Below are 22,333 nucleotides of genomic sequence, written 5' to 3' on the forward strand. Positions count from 1 at the left end.
CATCTAGAAAAGCCCTAAATATTTGGCACTAAAAAACATGCTTCCAAATAGCCCATAGATCAAGGAAGAAATTTTAAAAAGTAATTAGAAATTATTTTGAACTAAGTAAAAATGAAAACATAATGTCCCAAAATTTGTGGGATGGTACCAAATCAAGAATTAGAAAGTTATGGGGCGCCTGGGTGGCTCAGTCGGCTAAGCGTCCGACTTCGGCTCAGGCCACGATCTCGCGGTCCGTGAGTTCGAGCCCCGCGTCGGGCTCTGTGCTGACAGCCTGGAGCCCGTTTCGGATTCTGTGTCTCCCTCTCTCTGACCCTCCCCCGCTCATGCTCTGTCTCTCTCTGTCTCAAAAATAAATAAACATTAAAAAAAAAAAAAAGAATTAGAAAGTTATAATCCAAAATATCTATTATTAGAAAATAAGAAAGGTCCCAAATCAATGATCTCAGGCACTAGAAAAAAGAAGAGCAAATGTTGGTTTGAAAACTGACCCCTGTTCACAGAGGTCAAGGAGAGATGGAAGAAACAGTCAGGTCACTCCAGATTCATAGGTGGCAGGTTTAATAAGCGAGGGACCTTACAAAGGAGGCTGGCCACGAAACAAGTGGATCTCTGTGCCTGCCTGCTAGAATATTAAAAATTTATATAGAAGCCTTAAACAGGTTCAGTTACATATACCATCCAATGGTCTCAACAACACTTTGCTCTCTCAAAGGCTGCTCCTTGAAAATAGCTCCCCCTGTGGGAACCCTGGGCAGAAGGCACATTTCAAGGACAAGGGAGGGGTGAGGAGCCTCTGATTGCCTGGATTCTGCTCCCAGGTCAACCAGTGGTCACATCTTTTTGACGATTTCCTCCAACAGTAAATTAAACCCAAAGTAAGAAGAAGGGCAATAATAAAGATCAGAGTAGAAGTCAATAAAATGAACAGAAATCAATATAGAAACAATAAAACCAACAGCTGGTTCTTTGAGAAAATCAATAAAATTGATAAACATCTAGCCAGGTACCCAGGCTGATCTCAAAAAAGAAAAGAAGACACAAATTATGCAGATGAACCATGAAAGAAGTAAAACAACTAAAGATTCAAGATATGAAAAGTTTATTAATGAGATCATGACCTGAGCAGAAATCAAGAGTCAGTCACCCAAACGACTGAGCCACCCAGGTGATCCCCTCTTTTTAATGTTTATTTTCTATGTCTTTTTGTTATTACTTCCAAAGACACAACAGCTATAACCTGAAATATGGCCAATTACCAGGATTTTCTTTCAATATCCTATCAGACACTTTTCATTAGTCTTTTACTTATTTCAGCTTCATCTAAGAAGGGAGCTCTTAATTCTGGCTATGCATTAGAATCACCTGGGGAGATCTGAAAATCAGTGGCTCCACCTGGGATAGATTAAATCAGAATTTTAGGGTAGGCAGCCAGTGGCTGCTTCCCAGGTAATTTTAATGTCCACAGGGTTGTGGATCTCTGGATATAATCAGTAATTTGGTTTATCATTAGAAAGCTGAATGCTTTCATTGACTTTCAGTTGATTGTTATCTACTGTGAAAATTTAGGAAGAAAGGTAAATTTGTTTTGATTCCAGGAATTTTGATGCCTGCCTCTTCCATCTGCTATATAATTTTAGGTCTACTAATGTCAGTCTAAGATATTTTGCTATAGAAATTCGATACATTGCAGATTTACACAACTTTTACCCTGGGTGATCAGACCCAAGACTTTAAGAGTTCTGCAAGCTCATACTCTTACACATTTTGACTTCCTACATAAAACACTGTCAGGTTAACCCCAATGTGGTGATTAATTTCCTTTAGCTGGAACATTCCGACTCGTTGCCACTTGTTGATTTTGAGTGCCTTGTTAAACATTGTGTCTGTCTGGCAGGGGCACTTATTTCTTATAGTGGCTTGTTGAAAGAAACATTATTCTCTACTGTTCCACGCTTGGTCCTCTTTCCTGGGAGTGTATGAGTTGTAACCAAAAAGCAATAAGATTTTTTCAAATGTATTTTTATAAGATATTTTTAGCAAAACTGTCAAAGCTTGAACGTAAACATGAGTATTTACATCTTAGGAGACTATGCACTAATTCCAATGTATTACTCAAGTAATTTTTTTTTCTTAAATTATTCTGCTTTTGGAATTGCTTTTGGATTCAGTGGCACCTTTTGTGAACATCTATCATGGCAAAATTTCATTGTCTGAGGCTGAATTTGGTTTATAAAGATAGCAACTGAAAGTCCTTCAGATAGAAATCTAATGAATTTTGTGGAATGCATATTAAAGAAGTTAATACCATCTAGTTCAAAATAGAAATATGATTAAAAATAAAGAAACTACTTTCTTTGAAACTACACCTGACTCTGAGAGTAACTGACAATTTTTTTTTTCCCAGCAGTTGGTAGCAACCCAGGCATCAAATTATCCCTAGGGTAATAAAGTCATGTGTTTTGGCATAGTCGTTACTCTTGTTACCGTCATAAAGTCATACAGATGGGGACGGTGGTATACAAGGAAGGGGTTAGCCTCTGGACTGGTATAAATTATTTAACTTCCCTAACTCTAATAGTCCTCATTTGTAAAATGGGAATAATGCCAAACATGTGAAAATGCCCTGAGGATTAAATTAGAGAATATTTTAAATGTTTTATCCCAACACTTGCCACATGCTGATGTGCACAAGAGTCTCCTCATGTCTCATTAAGATGAAGTCTGGGGGTGCCTGGGTGGCTCAGTAGGTTAAGCATCCGACTTGGGATCAGGTCATGATCTCGTGGTCTGTCTTGATCTCTGTGCTGACAGCTCAGAGCCTGGAGCCTGCTTTGGATTCTGCATCTCCCTCCCTTTTTGCCTCTCCCTCCCTTTTTGTCCCTCCCTCCCTCTCTCTTGCTCTCTCTCTCTCAAAAATAAAATAAACATTAATTTTTTTTAAAGATTAAGTCTCTGATAAGTAGGCCTGGGCATGGCCTATAATTGTACATTTCTAACAAGCTCATAGGTGATGCTGATGGGTTACCCCTGGTGTTGGAAGGCTTTAGCCCAGCCTGTACTAGGCAAATTGGTACCTTAATAAGGGCTAATTTCCCTTCCTTCCTGTAAGCCATGTCTCCATATTTGTTGCTTTAGGGGTTTGGATTTTTGTCAACAATGTAACTATTAATACTACTACATGAAAAGCCTGCATGAAAGAAAGTGACTCAGGATGAGCATAATAGTAATCAGATGAGCCCCCATGTTCATGGGCTTAATATATTCATGCAATAATAAAAGTGACCTAGGTTCCTATCTTCTGTACTTCCATTCCAAGGGGTGGATAGACAAGCATCTGGGGCTCTAAGGGGGGACCAAAGTCTCATGGTGTAGTGGTTTCCAAAAGCAAATGTCCCATGTGTCATTTCCATGAGAGGGGGCAAAGAAACTGGAACCAAAAGAACTGAAACCAGGCAAAACTGGCTTTCAGGATCAGGTATTTTCACCAGCAAATATATCTTGAGTCAACAGTAAAAGGAGAGAGAGTCTTAAATGAAGTACCTACAGGGGAGTACACAGGCGGAGAGGAAGTTGTTTTTGTTATGAAATTTATTTTATGGGCAGTTATAATGAAAATGTATCTTTATCATTCCAAGTCACTGATGATATTCAGCGGTAGTTTTTGTCCTCCCTTCACTAAGGATTGCTGCTGGCTATTAATCTTTTCAAACATAATGAAAGATACAACCAATCAAGGTATATTGAAATAAAATTAAATCCTACTCAGCCCTAAATATTCTGCTTAAGGTGACAGGACGGTGTCTGGCTAACAAGCACAGTAGACACACAATAGTCACTTTGTTTCTTTGTACCCAGATAGTGTCACCTCATGCGCCAAGCAGCTACTTGAAAACAATCAAGAAACAGATGCATTCTCAGTGGTGATTTAGGGAGTTCTTGCAAGTAGGCTTTTAGCAATCCTTGACAAGGCACCTTCATCATATTTCATGAAGCTTGAAAAACACTCTGTCATCTTTTAAGATCCTTAGTACTATCTCTCACACCATGTTATTTCAAATCAATCATTCCATATCCTGGAAACAGTTCCTCCATGAGGCTCTGAAATAGTTTTGATCCAGCAATAGTATTTTTACTGATAATGCAGACTCTCCAGACTCTGTTGAACACTTTAAGTTGCTTTCAGATAATCCAGGCAACAACACAAACTATAAAAATAAATACAGATACATACACACACTTAAACTTTCTGCCTTTGCATTTGGCTCACTTGGGTAATAGAAACAAAATAAGAATAAAACAAAAAAAAAATTTTTCCCTGCTAAGTTAATTCCTTCGATGCTTACATTGTCCTGATTCACTGGATAGTCATCACTCCTGTGTTTCAGATTGTCCACTATAGATCCTCTATGTGCTTTGTTTTTAACTCCCTTTCTATTAAATACGTTCTAAGTATACAGACTTATTTTAAAGTATAGCCAAAGATTACTTCCTGATTAATAATAATAATAAACATATTATTACTATTATTTCCTTAATGTTTATTTATCTTTGAGAGAGACAGAGTGTGAGCAGGAGAGGGGCAGAGAGAGAGAGGGAAACACAGAATCTGAAGCAGCTCCAGGCTCTGAGCTGTCAGCACAGAGCCCGATGCAGGGCTCAAACTCACAAACTGGGAGATCATGACCTGAGCCGAAGTCAGACGCTCAACTGACTGAGTTATCCAGATGCCCCAATAATAAACGTATTATTACTAATAACACTTCAGAAACACTGATTGTAAAGTCAACTAAAAATCAGGGTTCTTCTATCTTTTGACATTTGCATAGGTGAAATGTCACAACAATGACAAAAGAGAGAGAGTGAGAGATACTACTTTTGCTAGCCAGATAATCAACCTCACTATTTTAGGAACCTACCACAGGTATGAGCACATGTGTAAGCATTCTTATAAGACTATATGCCTGAAATCCCAAACACAAAATGCTAAATTAACAAAGACATTGTTTTTGCAGTCTAATTTTGCAAAGTAGAAAACTTACAGCCTAAAAATGGAATATATTATGGTCACTCTATATGTATGTTTATTGTGCTAATTAGGATAAACTAATGATTGGAGGCACTGATAGATCCTAAAATACTTTAACCAAAGTAATGTTGAAATTTATGTACTTTTAAGGTCAAATATGTCTTGAGCATGAGGATCCTTTTTAAAGTGGTAATTTATATATGGTGCATATTCTTGCTGTCTGGTAACCACTGCCCTGATCTGAAGTGTAAAAGTAGAGGCAAAAAGGGGCACCTGGGTGGCTCAGTTGGTGAAGTATCTGGCTCGTGATTTCGGCTCAGGTCATGATCTCATGGTTTATGAGATTGAGCCCCACATGGGGCTCTGCATGGACAGCATGGAGCCTGCTTGGGATTCTCTCTCTCCCTCTCTTTCTGCCCCTCCCCGTTCATGCATGCTCTCTTTCTCTCAAAATAAATAAATAAACATTTTGTTTTAAAGTTTATTTATTTTGAGAGAGACAGAGACAACACAGGTCGGGGAGGGGCAGACAGCGAGGCAGAGAGGAAGAATCCCAAGCAGCCTCCGCACTGCACTATCAGCACAGAACCTGATGTGGGGCTGGAACGCTGTAAGTGGTGAGATCATGACCTGAGCTGAAACCAGAGTCAGTTACTTAACCAATTGAGCCACCCAGTCACCCCATAAATAAACTTTTTTTTTTTTAAGTAGAGGCAAAGACAACAAAGAGCTCAGAACCTAAAAAGAGAGAGAGAGAGGAAACACATAATCATCTGTTCTATGACTAGATGAGACACTAAGGACCATTTGAAATATCAGAACTGTATGTCTTAGGGGCACCTGGGTGGCTCAGTCGGTTGAGCATCCTAAGCTTGGTTTAAGCTCAGGTCATGATCTCGGAGTTTGTGAGTGTGACCCCGCATTGGGCACTGCACTAATAGTGTGGAGCCTGCTTGGGATTCTCTGTTTCCATCTCTCTCCCCCTCCCTGGCTTGTGCTGTCTCTCTCTCAAAATAGATAAGTAAACTTAAAAAAAAAAGAACCAAAAGCCTATATGTTTAGGCAGTTTGCATATGTACATACTTTACCTGAAGAGCATTTAGAAATTTGTATTTTACTTCATAGTAGCTACATACAGTAATACAAATTTTTAGTTGCCTTTATGAAAAATCTCTTTCACTCTGTTTCAACAAACAACTGTTTAGTTTCACTAGCCATCATTTTTCCAAGTAATGGGGAAATACCTACCCTCAAGCTGTGGGAGAAACAGGAAAGCAAACAGACATTTCTGTAGGTTAGCATCCAAGACCTTCCACGTTTGAATTTTCCCACTGTATCTCCAGTTTCAACTGATTTCTTAACTTGGACCAATTGTAACAACCAAACATATTTTTTATCTCACATTACTTTCAGTTCCCTTTCCCATAATATCCTCCATCTAATATACTCTGCCCTTTTACATTCCCTTCTGTCCCCTCCCTTCTCTTCCCTTCCCATCCCTTCCCCTCCCTTCTCTGCCCCTCCCTTCCTATATCTACCCATATCCATCAACTTCTTTAGGTGCTGTAAATATCTATCATAAATTCGGGTAAACTCTTAGCGAATGGGTGCTATGATAATCATTCACTTGCTGAAATTATCAGTAAACCAAATTCTTGTTTGCATCATTTTGACTTTCAGGTTGCCAATAATAAGACAACAATTTATTCAGTGGAGTACCTTCAAGGATACATAATATTGAATCCAGCTCTATCTCTATATCTTCCCCTATCTTCTGTCCATCTTCACTAGTCTCTTAGTTCTAAATTTTCTTTTTATTCATCTTTGTAGCTCCAGCATCTAACACAGAGAATTTTGGATAACTAGTTATAAAATAAATGAGGAAGAACTAGATAATGAATATTGCTCCTTAAACAGTACCCTGAAAATTATACGAAACTGTTCAGTTGAAAAGGCAACCTAATAGTTTTACAGCAACAAGGTCAAAACCAGAAAAACTAATTGGTTAACCAGAAAGTTTAATTATCCGAAATTATCCTAAATCCCTAGCGTTAGGGTCAACACATGTTAGCATGTGTAGTGTATCAGGGTAGAAGTGAAATGTAGAAGTGAAGAGCATGAACTCTGGAGCCAGGTTACCTTTGTACAAATCCTGGCTTTGTCACTTGTTACCTGGGTGACCTTGGCAAGTTATTTAATCTTCCTGTACTTCAGTTTCTCCACCTGTAAAGCTGTCATAACAACATATTACTATCTTCATAATGTTGTTCTAGGGATTACATGGGAAAATATTTGTAAATTGCCTAAAACTATATCTGGCACACAGTTAATACTCTGTAATATTGTTAAATAAATAGAAAACATCAGCACCTTCCAATCTAAGTCTTGAATAAATCTGGTCTGACAAGATGCTCTATGCAATTATGCATCAAATAGGTTTTGAGAATGTTGCATTTTGTGGAGAGTCACAATATAAATTTGTAAATTCAAAGCTTTAAAACATTTTATAAGGGTAGCCCAAGACAGTGGCATAGGAAGACCTTGAACTCCCCTATCCCCACAGAGACACAAAATCTACAGCTACATATGTTATAATACCCACTGAAAAAGAACCGAGAACTAGCCAAATAGCTCCCTCCACAGGGATAAAAGGGCCACACTGAGAGGGGCAAGAGAGGCAAAGACACAGTCTTGCCCAAAACCCGACTTTTGCATGGGACCTGCAATAGGGAGGGATCTCACAGCTCCAGAGCCTGTCCCCACATCAGGCCCCCAACCCTTTGGACCTGCACTGAAGATACAGGACCACAAAATGTCTGATTTTGAAACTAATGGGGCTTACGTTCAGGGTTTACAGGGGGTCTATTGGGATGTGAGATATTGCCTCTGAAGGGCAGGCATGCAGACATGTCATGGGACCCAGCATGAAGGTAGTAGTTTAAGAGGTATTATACACAAAGAAGATGGATTTGCTAATCTTAAAGCATCTGCTAGAAGGTCAGGGACTACTTGTAACTTTCTTTGGGGATATGGGTGCTGAAGAGAGCCATTCTTGCATTCTCCCTATGTTTTGCTAGCATAGGTAGGCATGTGCAGACATAGCCTTACTAAAGCTGCTGACATACTCTATCCCGGGTGCTCTTTCCTTGCCTGCTAAAGCCCAACTGTCTTCTGCTCTAGTGCCTTCCCCTAGCCTTGCTAAAAAAAACTAGTGAAAAGCAAAGTCCACACAAGAGATACTCTTTGATCACCTGGCCTTGGTAGCCACAAGGGATGCATTTCAGGGTCCCAGGGACTAAAACAATGGGAAAGACAGTTCCGGGTAGGCTATCACACCCCAGGCATTACACCGACAACAGAATGAAACACACCCTCAGGCTTTATGTAAAAAAAGCTCTTATACTTCTCCTGGAACTTCAACCTGAGCAACAGGATTCAGGTTTGTCACACATCTGGAGCCTACAAAGGGGCGCTCAGGGAAGGTAGACAGGGAGACACCATTTTTGAGCCCTCCCTTGGTCTCACCACAGCTCACTGGTACCTCCCAGAAAGGAGCCTATACATTCATCAGAAGTTCTGATTTTTGCAACTGATGCCCAGAAACATCCTCAGATCCCCTAATTTGGAGGTCAGCAGGGTTTATGATTGTGGTCCCACAGGACTCTATATATTTGTATATATTTTAAAAAGCTGCTGTCTGAGAATGTGGCTTCCAATCGTCCTGCAACTAGATGCTGACTGAGAACACTCCCTTTGGAACACTGGCAGGTCTTGGCACACCCTCAACAACTGGGACCTATCAAGAAAAATCTGGCTGCTTAGATAATCACAAAAGGTTCGAGAGACAAACAAAAGCTAGGATAAGGTTGCACAATATGGCTCCTCACCTACACAAGGGCACTCCTTCATGACTAGGAGAGGTAGCTGCTTCACCTAGTACACAGAAACAAGCACAGAGTCAAGTGAAATGAGGACACAGATAAATGTGTTACAAATGGAAGAATAAGTTACAACCTTAGAATAAGACCTCAATGAAACAGAGATAAGTGATCTACCTGATAACTCAAAGTAATGGTCATAAAGATGCTTACTGAATTTGGGAGAAGATTGGATAAACAAGAACTTGTACAGAAGTACAAGACAGAAAATATAAGAAAGTACTAAACAGAATTCACAGAGCTGAGGAATACAATAAGTGAGCTGAAAATACTCTAGAAGAATTCAACAGCAGAATAGATGAAGCAGAAGAAGGATCAGTGATGTGGAAGATAGGGTAGTGGAACTCAAACAGAGCAGCAAAAAGAAAAAAAGAGAAAAAGATAGCTCAAGGGACTTATAGGATAATATTAAGCAAAATAACATTCAGATTATAGGAGTCTCAGAAGGAGAAGAAAGATAAATGGGCAGAAAACTTTTTTTGAAGAAATGATAGCTGATAACTTGCCTAACCTAAGGAGAATCATTCAGGTGCAGGAAACACATGAGTCCCTGACAAGATGAACCCAACGAACACTGCACCAAGATATATTGTAATTAAAATGTCAAAAGTTAAAGAGAGAATCTTAAAAGCAGCACAATAAATGATTAATTAACACAAAACAAAGGAGGCAAAAATATACAACGGGGAAAGGACAGTCTGCAATAAACAGTGTTGGGAAACCTGGACAGACAATGCATAAGAATGAAACAGGCCGCTATCTTATACCATAAACAAAATGGATTAAAGACTCAAATGTAAGACCTGAAACCACAAAAAGTCCACAAAACATAGGTGATACTTTTCATGACACTAGTCTCAGTGTTGAATTTTTGGATCTGCCTAAAAAGCAAATGCGACAAAAACAAAAATAAGCAGGAGTGCCCTAAAAAGTTTCTGCATAACAAAGGAAACAATTAACAAAAGGAAAAGGCAACTTGCATGGCAGACTACATTTGCAAGTCATATAACCCATAAGGGGTTAATATCAAAAAAAGAAAAAAACCTATACAACCCAACACCAAAAACGAAATCTAATTAAGAAATGGGCAGAAGACATGAACAGACATTTCTCTATAAAAGACATCCAGATGGCCAACAGACACATGAAAAGATGCTCAACATCATTCATCATCAGGGAAATACAAATCAAAAGTACAACGAGATACCACCTCACAAGTGTCAGAATGGCTAAAATCAAAAACACAAGAAACAGTAAATGTTGGTAAGGATGTGGAGAAAGAGGAACCCTCTCTCATTGCTGGAGGTAATGCAAACTGGTACAGCCACTATAGAAAGCCGTATGGAGATGAAAATAGAATTAGTCAAAAAGTTAAAAATAAAATTACTCTATGATCTAGTAATTACACCATCGAGTATTTGCCCCCAAACTACAAAAACACTAATTCAAACAGATATATGTACCCCTATGTTTATAGTAGCATTATTTACAATAGACAAATTGTGGAAGCAGCCCAAGTGTCCATCAATTGATGAATGGATGAAGAAGATGTAGTATACAAATACAATGGAATATTATTCAGTCATAAAAAGAATAAAATCTTGCCATTTGCAACAACACGGATGAAGCTAGAGTATAATGCTAAGCAAAAGAAGTCAGTCAGAGAAAGACAAATACCGTATGACCTCACTCATATGTGGAATTTAAGAAACAAAACAAACAAGCAGAGAGAGAGAGAGAGAGAGAGAGGGAGGGAGAGAGGGAGAGAGAAACCAAGAAACAGACTCTTAACTGTAGAGAACAAATTGATGCTTACCAGAGGGGAGGTGGTGGGGTGAAGGGTGAAATAGGTGATGGAGATTAAAGAGTACACTTATAATGAGCACTGAGTAATGTATATAATCGTTGAATCACTATATTGTACACCTAAAACTAATATAACACTGTATGTTAACTATACAGGAATTAAAATTAAAAACTTAAAAAAAAAGAACACTGTATGGAGTTGTTTAAGAATGCTTCATGCAAACTGTGTTTAGATCAGTGATATTTCAGTATGTGGAAGTGATGATATCTATTCGGTGATGGATGTAGTGAAGTTTAAGAACACTTGTAATAAAGAAATTTATAAGAAAGAAAGAAAGAAAGAAAGAAAGAAAAAGAGAAAGAAAGAAAGAAAGAAAGAAAGAGAAAGAAAGAAAGAGAAAGAAAGAAAGAAGGAAGGAAAGAAGGAAAGAAAGAAGGAAAGAAAGAAAGAAGGAAAGAAGGAAAGAGAAAGAAAGAAAGAAAGAAAGAAAGAAAGAAAGAAAGAAAGGTTTTACAGCTACACAAACTTGCTTATAGGTGTCCATATACTTCCCAAGTCTATCACAGCATCCCTTTTCCCCTACAAAACAGATGCTACTACTCCATAGCATTAGCTCTGATGAACACATTTTGGGAAATTCTAATTATGCACCTGTTGCTGCTTTGCTCTGTAATCATTCGAATGTATTTATATTTGTATTTTTATATGCATGTAATTATATCTACTTATTTCAAGTGACAGAATGAGGATATGGGCTTTGGTTTTAATATAATTTCTATTTATTCTTCTAATGTTCCTCAATTTCTATTTTTCTGACCTAAATATAATGTCAAATGTTATTTAAAACAATAAATTCAGGACTTGTCGTTTCATATGTGTCTGACTTAAAGCTCCAGACAGAGCCTCTAGCCACACCCATAAAAATGCCCTTCAGGCAGGAAAGGCTGGGGGAAAAAAACAAAAACAAAACAAAACAAAAACAGAACAAAAGAAACAAACAAACAAATCTCAGAGCATTACAAAAAACCAAGATGGGTAAGAAACCTATTGTCATACAGTCCATGTCAACATAAAGGCAATGGAAATAAATTGATGACCTAGAACATGATTAACCTCAGCAAAAAGAGGAAAATCCTCTGCCTAAAGGGAAGTGGCTAGAAGCTTCATCTTTCCTTCCTCCTTCTTTACAGCTCAGCATGCTGACTTCTACAAAAACAAGTAACTCTCTCTTTACAGTACAGGTAATACTTCTGAAACAGTCTTTAGGGCAGCATTATCCAGAAGGCAATGAGCAATAAGCATTCCCCTCTTTCCACATAGGTACTCCAGTTTGTATTGAAATTTAAACACAATAAAGGGAGTACAAATATGTCCAATGATTTTCAACACAGGTGCAAATGCAATTAAAATGGAAGAAAGACAGCCTTTTAAACAAATGGTGCTTGGGCAATTGGGCATCCATAGGCAATGAAGAAATAACAGATAATTAAACAAAAGTGACCTTTGAACTAAAACTCACACATTTTACAAAAATTAAAAATTAGTTATAGACTTAAATGTAAAATATAAAACTATAAGCCTTTTAGAAGGAAGGAAGGAAGGAAGGAAGGAAGGAAAGAAGGAAGAGAAAGAAAGTTTTTGAGATCTACTGCTAGTCAAAAGTCCTTAGATTTGGCACCAAAAACATAACCCATAGAAGGGAAAAATGATAAACTGGGCTTCATAAAATTAGAACCAGTTACTCTACGAAAGACCCTAAGATCATGAAAAGACGAAGTACAGACAGAAAATATTTGCAAACCACATATTTGACAAAGATTAGCTTCTGGAATAATAACTCAAAACTCAATGTTGAAAAAACAAACAACTGAAGTATTAAATGGGCAACTTATAGATAGAGCCATTTTACCAAAAAAGATATACAGATGACAACACTCATGAAAAGATGTTAAAAATCACTACCTAGTATACAAATGCAAATTAATACAATGAGCTATTACTACATATCACAATGGCTAAAATAAAACATAGTGACAACACAGAATTGTGATGAGGATGTTGAGAAACTGGATCATTTGTAGATTTGTGGTGGAATGTAAAATGGTACAGCCACTCTGGAAAATAATTTGGCAATAATTTAAAGAATAATTTCCTTGAAAACTAATTATTTGAATACATACAACCCAGTAATTGCAATCCTGGGCATTTATCCTGGAGAAATGAAAAGTTATGTTTCACTCAAAAGTCTGCAAACAAAAGGTTTATAGCAGCTTCTTTTCTCTTTCTTTTAAAAAAATTTTTTTCAAAGTTTATTTATTATTGAGAGACAGACACAGAGTGTGAGCAGGGGAGGGGCAGAGAGAGAGAGGGAGACCCAGACTCTGAAGCAGGCTCCTGGCTCTGAGCTGTCAGCACAGAGCCCGACTCGGGGCTCGAACTCACAAACCGTGAGATCATGATCTGAGCCAAAGCTGGACGCTTAACCAACTGAGCCACCCAGGCACCCCTTCTTCTCTTTCTTTCTTTCTTTCTTTCTTTCTTTCTTTCTTTCTTTCTTTTTCTTTCTTTCTTTCTTTCTTTCTTCTTCTCTTTCTTTTTCTTTCTCTTTCTTTCTTTCTTTCTTTCTTTCTTTCTTTCTTTCTTTCTTTCTTTCTTTCTTTCTCTTTCCTTCCCCCTTCCTTCCTTCCTCTCTCTCTCCCTCTCTTTTCTTTCTTTCTTTCTTTCTTTCTTTCTTTCTTTCTTTCTTTCTTTCTTTCTTCTTTTCTTTCTTTCTTGAGTGCAAGTGGGATGGGCTACAGGGAGAGAGAGAGCGAGAATCTCAAGCAGGCTCCATGCTGAGCATGGAGCCCAGTGAGGGTCTGGATCCCATGACCCTGGGATCATGACCTGAGCCAAAATCAAGAGCTGGACATTCAACCAACTGAGCCACCCATGTGCCCCAGCAGCTTTATGTCTAATTTTTTTCCAACGTTTTTTATTTATTTTTGGGACAGAGAGAGACAGAGCATGAACGGGGGAGGGGCAGAGAGAGAGAGGGAGACACAGAATCGGAAACAGGCTCCAGGCTCCGAGCCATCAGCCCAGCGCCTGACGCGGGGCTCAGAGCCTGACGCGGGGCTCGAACTCACGGACCGTGAGATCGTGACCTGGCTGAAGTCGGACGCTTAACCGACTGCGCCACCCAGGCGCCCCTAATTTTTTTTTAAAAAAAAGTTTATCCATTTATTTTCAGAGAGAGACAGACAGAGAATGAGCAGGGGAGGGGCAGAGAGAGAGAGAGAGACAGACAGAGAAAGAGAGAGAGAGGACCCCAAGTAGGCTCTGTGCTGTCAGCATGGAGTCCAAGGTGGGGCTCGATCCCATGAACTGCAAGATCATGACCTGAGCCAAAACAGTCCCAAACTAAAAACAATCCAGATGCCTGTCTTTCAGCAGTCAATGGCTAAACAAACTATAATACATCTATACCAAGAAATACTAATTAGCAATAAAAAGGAACAAGCTATTAAAAGATGCCAACAAGCTAGAAAAATCACCACAGAATCATGGTGAGTGAAAAAAGTCAATTCCAAAATGTATGATTCCATTTATGTGCCATTTTTGAAATGGCAAAATTATAGAAATGGAGAGCATTTCTGGTTGCCAAGGATAAAAGAGGAGGTATAATTGGGAGGAAAATATTATGGCCATAAAAGAGATTCTTCTGGTGAAGGGAATGTCTGTAACTTTACTCAGTCAATATCAATATCCTGATTGTTATATTGTACTATAGTTTTGTAAGATGTTATCTTTGTGGGAAACTGAGTATAGAGCAAATGGAATCTCTATGCATTATGCCCTACAACTCCATGTAAATCTATAATTATCTCAAAATAAAAAGTTTAATTAAAAATATTAACTGAATGTTATATTCAAACAACCATTCTATTCTTTTCATTTGTGTGAGTATACCTCTTCAATATGCTAATATTGACATGTCTTAAACAATATTATTTTAAGAAAATAGGGATTATTGGGGCGCCTGGATGGCTCAGTCGGTTGAACATCCGCCTTCAGCTCAGGTCATGATCTCACAATCCGTGAGTTCAGGCCCCATATCGGACTCTGTGCTGACAGCTCAGAGCCTGGAGCCTGCTTCAGATTCTGTGTTTCCCTCTCTCTCTCTGCCCCTCCCCGGCTCACACTCTGTCTCTCACTCTGCCTCTCAAAAATAAAGAAAACTAATAAAAAACTTTTTTTTAAAAAGAAAGAAAATAGGGATTATCCCTGAACTCATTGGAACTGATTATTTTATAGTGCTTCTCATGAAAATAAGAACTCGATTTACAGAAGACTTTTAAAGCAAAATGACTAATATCAGAGGAAATGAGGTGCTAAAAGCCCAATTAAATTAAATATTAAACAATATTCACAGAGAATTATAGATTCAAGAGTAGGTGACTGTCTCAAACAGAAAAAGCAAAAATGAAAAAAAAATAAAAGAAATTTAAGCAGTAATTAAGAGATAACATGCACACACGATGTGGTAATGTGATAATACTGAGAGCATTTTTTAGCCTACCTAAGAACAATATTCAATTTCCAAATGTTGGATGAACTTGAACAGTCTGGTTATCTAAGACATTTTTCTGTTATGAACTTACCCTAAAATATGTTAATACCCCTAATTTCCATCTCTCACTCTAATTGTCTCTCTCTTCATACAAATATATACATATATGGATGGATAGTGGATCCATGTATCTATATGGGTATATATAGATCCACTATTTCCATTTTCCAATTCCTTGTTCATTCTTGCAACCCATCTGAGTCCTAGATAACTGAATTCAGTGTTTACTGAAGTAGCACTCTTGGAGGGGACTAAGGACTTGCAAATTTAACACCCAAAGGTGCTGACACTCATTTCTTGATACTCTCTTTTCGTTTGTCCTGTGTGACAGTGTCTAATCTTGCCTTTCTTCTATAGTTTCCAATTCTCTGTATCACTCATTGGATTTTCCTCTTCCATCTCCTTTTTTTTTTAAATGCTTATTTATTTATTTTGAGAGAGAGAGAGAGAGAGCACGTGGGGGAGGGGCAGAGAGAGAGGGAAAGAGGGAATCTCAAGCAGGCTCTGTGCTGACAATGCGACCCATAAGGAGTTCAATCTCACAAGCCATGGGATCATGAGCTGATATCATGAGTCTGACACTTAACTGACTGAGCCACACAGGCACCCCTCCTTCTCCTTCTTAATAGCAACAATAACAAATATTTCTCAAGCCCTTTACCAACTATTTTCACATACATTATTTCATTTGTATGTGTGAAGAAAGTTTATATTCATTACATTTTTTACCGGAATGGAATAAAAGACACACAAAAGTGATCTAAGATTATACTCAGAGTCAAGTAAATACTGTTTTTCACCTCTTGTTATTTCTGTCCTTCCATCAATCTTATCTACCTTTATGGCTTTTGGTATCACCAATAGAGATATCTTTAAACTATATCAATGATATACTTATTTCATTTGTAAGAGAGATGATACACATACTTTCAAAGTCTCACATTTTACCGGCATGGAATTCATGCCAGGAGAAATTCATCAGGTCCCAGACAATACTGTCTACAGGAATCAGTGATTTTGTTTCTAAATTTACTTATTTTTAATGGCCTGACCATTTCTCTGGTCATTTAGATATAAAGCTTGACGCTAGATATAAAGTTAACACTCTCCTTCTTCACATCCTGTCCATCATCAAGTCTTAAGGATTCCATGTCTCTCAGCTTTGATTCTTTCTAGCCTGCTCTCTGCACTCTAAAATAGACTGTCACCCCACCTCAGTTAGACCATTATAATACCCTCATTGCATTCTATTCCTATATCACTGTCAGATTAATATTCCTCATTTGTAGTCTTCTGCTTAAAAGTAGTAACTCCAACTGCCTGCTCTCCCGCTGCCAGCTTCTTCTGCCAACACATATGTGCTTGATGTCAAAGTCAAAGGAAAGCTCAAAGTGTGTCAAAAGTACTTTTAAAGGTATTTTCACATGCAGTGTGTTCATGGGAGCCTACATTCAGAAATGGGCTTCCTGTACAAGGTGCAGAGCAAGTATTTAAAGAAAAGAAACAGCAGCAATAACACAAGGTCACCCGGCTAGAGTGAGGCTGTGTTGAGGTGGAAAAGCCCCTGTGACTAGTCTGCAAAGCTCATCACAAACCTGCAGACATTATTATCACAAAAAAGTCTGAAACCAAGATTTTTTGAGAAGTTATCAATTTAAATGAAAGGCCCCAATGCTTTATTTACTTGAGGGACTATAACGTACTTTTTTTGTTTTCTGAATGATATTCGTAGTGTGCATAGACATAAGTCAGCCAGATATTGGTGATGCATTCTCATCTACAATAAGGATCCATTCTAAGTTTTCACTCTTACTTACAACTTTTTCCATTTACAGTCAAGCTGGTAACTAGGTGGCTTAGCATGGTCCAAAGAACTTCCTGCTTTATTGCTTCTGTTGTTTCTGCCTCAAGTACTTTAGCAGCAATCAAAACACTAGCAATTCTTAACCATCCATATAAATTCTATCTTGATTTTCCTGATATTTCTCTACCAAAATGAATATCAACATTCCTCTTTATTTTTTTTAAATTTTTTAAAAATTTTTGTTTATTTAATGCTTGTTTATTTTTGAGACAGGGAGAGACAGAGCATGAACGGGGGAGGGTCAGAGAGAGAGGGAGACACAGAATCTGAAACAGGCTCCAGGCTCTGAGCTGTCAGCCCAAAGCCGACGCGGGGCTTGAACTCACGGACCGCGAGATCATGAACTGAGCCGAAGTCGGACGCTTAACCGACTGAGCCACCCAGGCGCCCCTCAACATTCCTCTTTAATGAAATTCATGAAGTTTTGTTTTGTTTTGTTTTTGCTTTTCCGGACATGCATATTTTCCCTTGCATTGTAGTATGTATTATCATCTATTCACTACATATAAAGTGTGTGAAATGCACTGTATCTGTCTTTAAGAAGCTTATAATAATGATAAAGAGGGCTCAGTGAAGGTCTGTACTATGACTACCACTGCTGCCACTACAAATACATGTCCGTGTTTACTAAGTGCCCACTATATGCCAGGTGTGCATTAAGTAATAACCCTCAAAACCACCCTACAGATTAGGAATGTAGACCCAAAGTAGCAACTGGCCAAGGTTACGTAAATAACACAGGGTATATATAAAATTAGAAACTGAGGCCATCTGGTTCTAGAGCTTTAACTATTAAGTGATACTGCAAATTTGAACTGAACAAAATAAGCATACATTCTGAACCTACAAGCATGTGAGCATTTAGTCTCTTTCCACTTTCTTCCATGGTCACTGCCATTTGGCCAGAGAAGTTCATGGGCATCTCTTCTACCTTCAATGAAAGCCAAAGTTTTGTTTGTATCAACACTTCCTGGCATCATATAATGCCAGAGTCTTTTGCTGAAGTTGGAAACATGATTTTTAAACATAAATGAGATGACCATAAACTATTTCCTAATAAAAATTGAGGCTTTACTTTATTGAAGTTTCACTGTTAAGTCAATAACTGAGAGATCTTGTAACAAAAATCATGTTTACAGAATAGTACATAATACACTGATTCAGTGGTTGGAGTTAATTGATTCAATGGAAGGAAAGAGTTTACACTATTACCAACAGAATCAGTGAGTAACTTAAATACAGAAAGAAATATCCTCTATGTTTCCAAAAGTTCTATAAATGCGAATGAACCATATACTTGACTTAAATGGCTAATTTCCCTTTTAATGAATATTACCTTACATAATTTCTTCTATTTATCATAGCAAAGTTTATCATAGTAAAGCTACTACCAGCACACCTAATAGATACATTTAAACCTTTTCCTGATGCTTTCATGGAAATGATATGGCAGTAATCATCAAGTGCTACCATAAAGCGAGAAGCATATTTCTGCGATCATATTTTATAGCCTTCAGTTTGTAACACTTGGAGAGCAAAATATGCAAATGCTACTTGAGAGACTGAGTCTACCAGTCCATTGTCCTTCATTCCAAACCACGAATACTGGCATAGTAATGAGAAGCCACATTTACCCAACACCAACCAACCATTCTTTCCTTCTGTCTTCACCAGTAGTTACCAACCGCTAGTATATGGCACTAACTTTCAATTTAATTTTATGTGATTTTAATTCTCCCATTTCCTTTTTGTCTTTGACTATGCATAAATTTTACAAAATTATAATATTGACACACATAAATTATAGAATTGAATTAAAATTTGTTCTTAATGTTTATTTATTTATTTATTTTATTTAAAAAAATATTTTTTTTAACGTTTATTTATTTTTTGAGACAGAGAGAGAGCATGAACGGGGGAGGGGCAGAGAGAGAGGGAGACACAGAATCGGAAGCAGGCTCCAGGCTCTGAGCCATTAGCCCAGAGCCCGATGCGGGGCTCGAACTCACGGACCGCAAGATTGTGACCTGAGCTGAAGTCGGACGCTTAACCGACTAAGCCACCCAGGCGCTCCAATGTTTATTTATTTTTAAGAGAGAGAGGGAGGCAGAGCATGGGCAGGGGAGGGAGAGAGAGGGAGACACAGAATCCAAAGCAAGCTCCAGGCTCTGAGCTGACAGCACAGAGCCCAACGTGGGGCTTGAAGTTACGGACCATGAGATCATGATCTGAGCTGAAGTCAAACACTTAACTGACTGAATCACCCATGCACCACAGAACTTAATTTTTAAAGCAAACGTTATAATGAAACATCCTATACTGTCAGTAGTCATAACTACCATTGCCATTGATATACATCAATTTTATTTTAGATATTCATCCATAATTTAAAGTATTTTTACTTTCAGAGATAATTCTAAGATAAACAGCTTCGGGCACTCATTTCTCTCTACTTTTGATTAATTTTTTGTTAAAAATATTGAGAACAGTATTGTTAACATTTTAAATTATCTTTAAATGATATAGGCACCATTTAAAAAAAAAATTTTACTCTGCATTGTTAGTGCCTATATTTATATATTCTTTTCAATGAAATAAAAATGCGAAGGGGCACCTTAGCACCCTAGGTCACCCACCTAATAACTATGTCAAGGCTAGAAGTGAGATCTTCAGACTCTTCACTGAGGTTAGTGATATTCCACTATTTTAAGTTTCCTTAACACCTGTGGACCGCCATTCTTTACGGAATGTGAATGATCAGAAAGATCCACTAAACATGGGAAAAAACTCTTAAACACCACGGAGACCATATTTTAAACTATAACATATTTTAGGGACAGAGTTGGACCTTTTTTTAAAAAGTTTATTTATTTATTTTGAGAGAGAGGGAGCAGGGAAGGGCAGAGAGTAAGAGGGAGAGAGAGAACCCTAAGCAGGCTCTGCACTCTTAGTGCAGAGCCCAATGCAGGGTTCAACCTCATGAACTGTGAGATTATGACCTGAGTCAAAATTGAGTCAGGCACTTAATCAACTGAGCCACCCAGCATCCCCAAAACTGAAAGCACTTTTTATTTAAAGTAATTTCTATGATTTCAAGAATATTACAGCTTCATAATGAAAAATATTAAGAGGGACATGTTCTTCCGTGATTCATTCACCCACACTTTATTCTAGGAATATAATTTGATATTTAGATATGATCAAACTATATGTAAATTCTTCAGAGGCATAAAATTTCTTCATAAGCATGATTTTGATCACTGCACACTACTAATATATTCTATTTTACCTAATCATTTCCCTCAGTATACAGTGTTGCAATGAAGAGAGTCAAATTTCTGTCCATGTTTCTGATTATTTCCTTAAATTCCTAGAATTGAAATTACTGATTATACTTGTAAGAATCTTGATATATGGTATCAAATGCTTTTCAAAAAGCTGTATTCAAACTTGAAAGAAAAACAATTTTGAAATACGAAATAAAAGCACTACTTGGAATGTGTTACAAATAGCTATTTGACATTAAATGTATATAGGACAGCTCCTCTTTAACAGTGGATGAGAAAGTCCAAAAATGGGAAAAAAGTCAAAGACAGCAAAGCAGGGAAAGAAGGTAGGTAGGGCAAAGGGTGAAGAAATAGTATCTATTAAAATGCATCATGATTTGCCTGGATGTACCTTGTACATTCATGATCTGTTTGGAGCAGGGAGTTAAAAGTGACCTGAGCTTTTTAGTTCCTCCATAAACTTTATGAACATCTCAAGGTTTGGAGTTTAAGGGTTACTTGAAAACTGTGCTGTTTGGCTTGTATGAAGAATATAGGTTCTTGAAAACAAATACAAAATCTGCTTTAGAATTTTAGTAGTCTTAGAATAATCATATCAAAGTAATTATATATATTAGAATATATAATTATATATATAAAAATACATAATATATATTTGTATATACATATATATGGAGAGAGAGACAGAGAGAGAAGAACCCCATATTGTATCTGGGATTAAATATCAAGAAAGTATATGGAAAGAACCATCCTTTACCTTACTAATTCAATTATTTATTCCTATAACCAATATTTATTGAGCACCGATTAGATGCCAAGCACTGCTTTAAACTTTAAACTTTAAACATGCTGACAACATGATAATGAATCAAAGAAATACGGTCCATATCCTCTTGGAGCTCACAGTTTAGTGAGAAAGACTGACAATTAACCAAGAAGTTATAGTAGAATATGATGGCAAGCTCAGTGGGATACAGTAAACAAAACAGAGTCAAGCACTCTTATTAGGGTGATTTTAAAAAGCATCTGGGACTGGTTTTCCCAAGGAAAACTTAAAGCTAGTTGATAGAACAGAGTGGATTGAAAAATCAAAATGATAAAATGCCTTGTCTGGGTCACAAACATAATAACTGTGTCAAGGCTAGAAGTGAGATTTTCAGAATCTTAACTGAGGTTAGTGATATTCCACTATTTTAAGTTTCCTTAACACCTGTAGACTGCCATTCTTTATGGAATGTGAATGATCAGAAAGATCCACTAAAACTCTTAAACACCATGGAGACCATGCTTTAAACTACAACATATTTTAGGGACAGAGTTGGATCTTTAGAACAAGTTTGAAAAGAAAACAAACTGTGCTTTCTCAGCTATCCAACCTTTCAGTTATACTTGTCAAATAGGTATATGTCTGTGAATATTCCAATCCATTGCTAAAAATTTCATCAAATGCTTACTTAGACCAGTGGGGTTCAAAATATGTATTCAACTATTTACAACAGCACAGAATGGATGAAGTAAAAGCCAAGCCGAAAGTGCTTTCTTTTTGAACTCTATAACCCCAGAAATTTCTAATAAATTTTAATGTTGATCACTTGATCCTGATTCCATTTAGAGGACATTACAAGGTAAAAACAAATGACAGAGCATTTTTAGGGGAAGATTATCAAGTCTAATTACCATTATCACCCTCATGCATTTGATCAATTTGCTTTCTGTTATTCTGATTATGTTGACCCTCAAATTTTCATCTCCAGAAAACTACATAGCACTTTCCTATCTGTGCTTTGCTTCTTCTT

General features: G+C 37.5%; 1 protein-coding gene across 6 annotated transcripts in view; it reads right to left on the reverse strand.

Moving 5' to 3' along the window:
- Positions 1-22,333, reverse strand: part of MAGI2 (membrane associated guanylate kinase, WW and PDZ domain containing 2) — a 1,340,829-nt gene that overhangs the window by 613,760 nt on the left and 704,736 nt on the right. The window lies entirely within an intron of this gene.

Source organism: Panthera onca, chromosome A2 (genome assembly GCF_046562875.1).
Source record: "Panthera onca isolate mPanOnc1 chromosome A2, mPanOnc1 haplotype 2, whole genome shotgun sequence".
NCBI lineage: Eukaryota > Metazoa > Chordata > Mammalia > Carnivora > Felidae > Panthera > Panthera onca.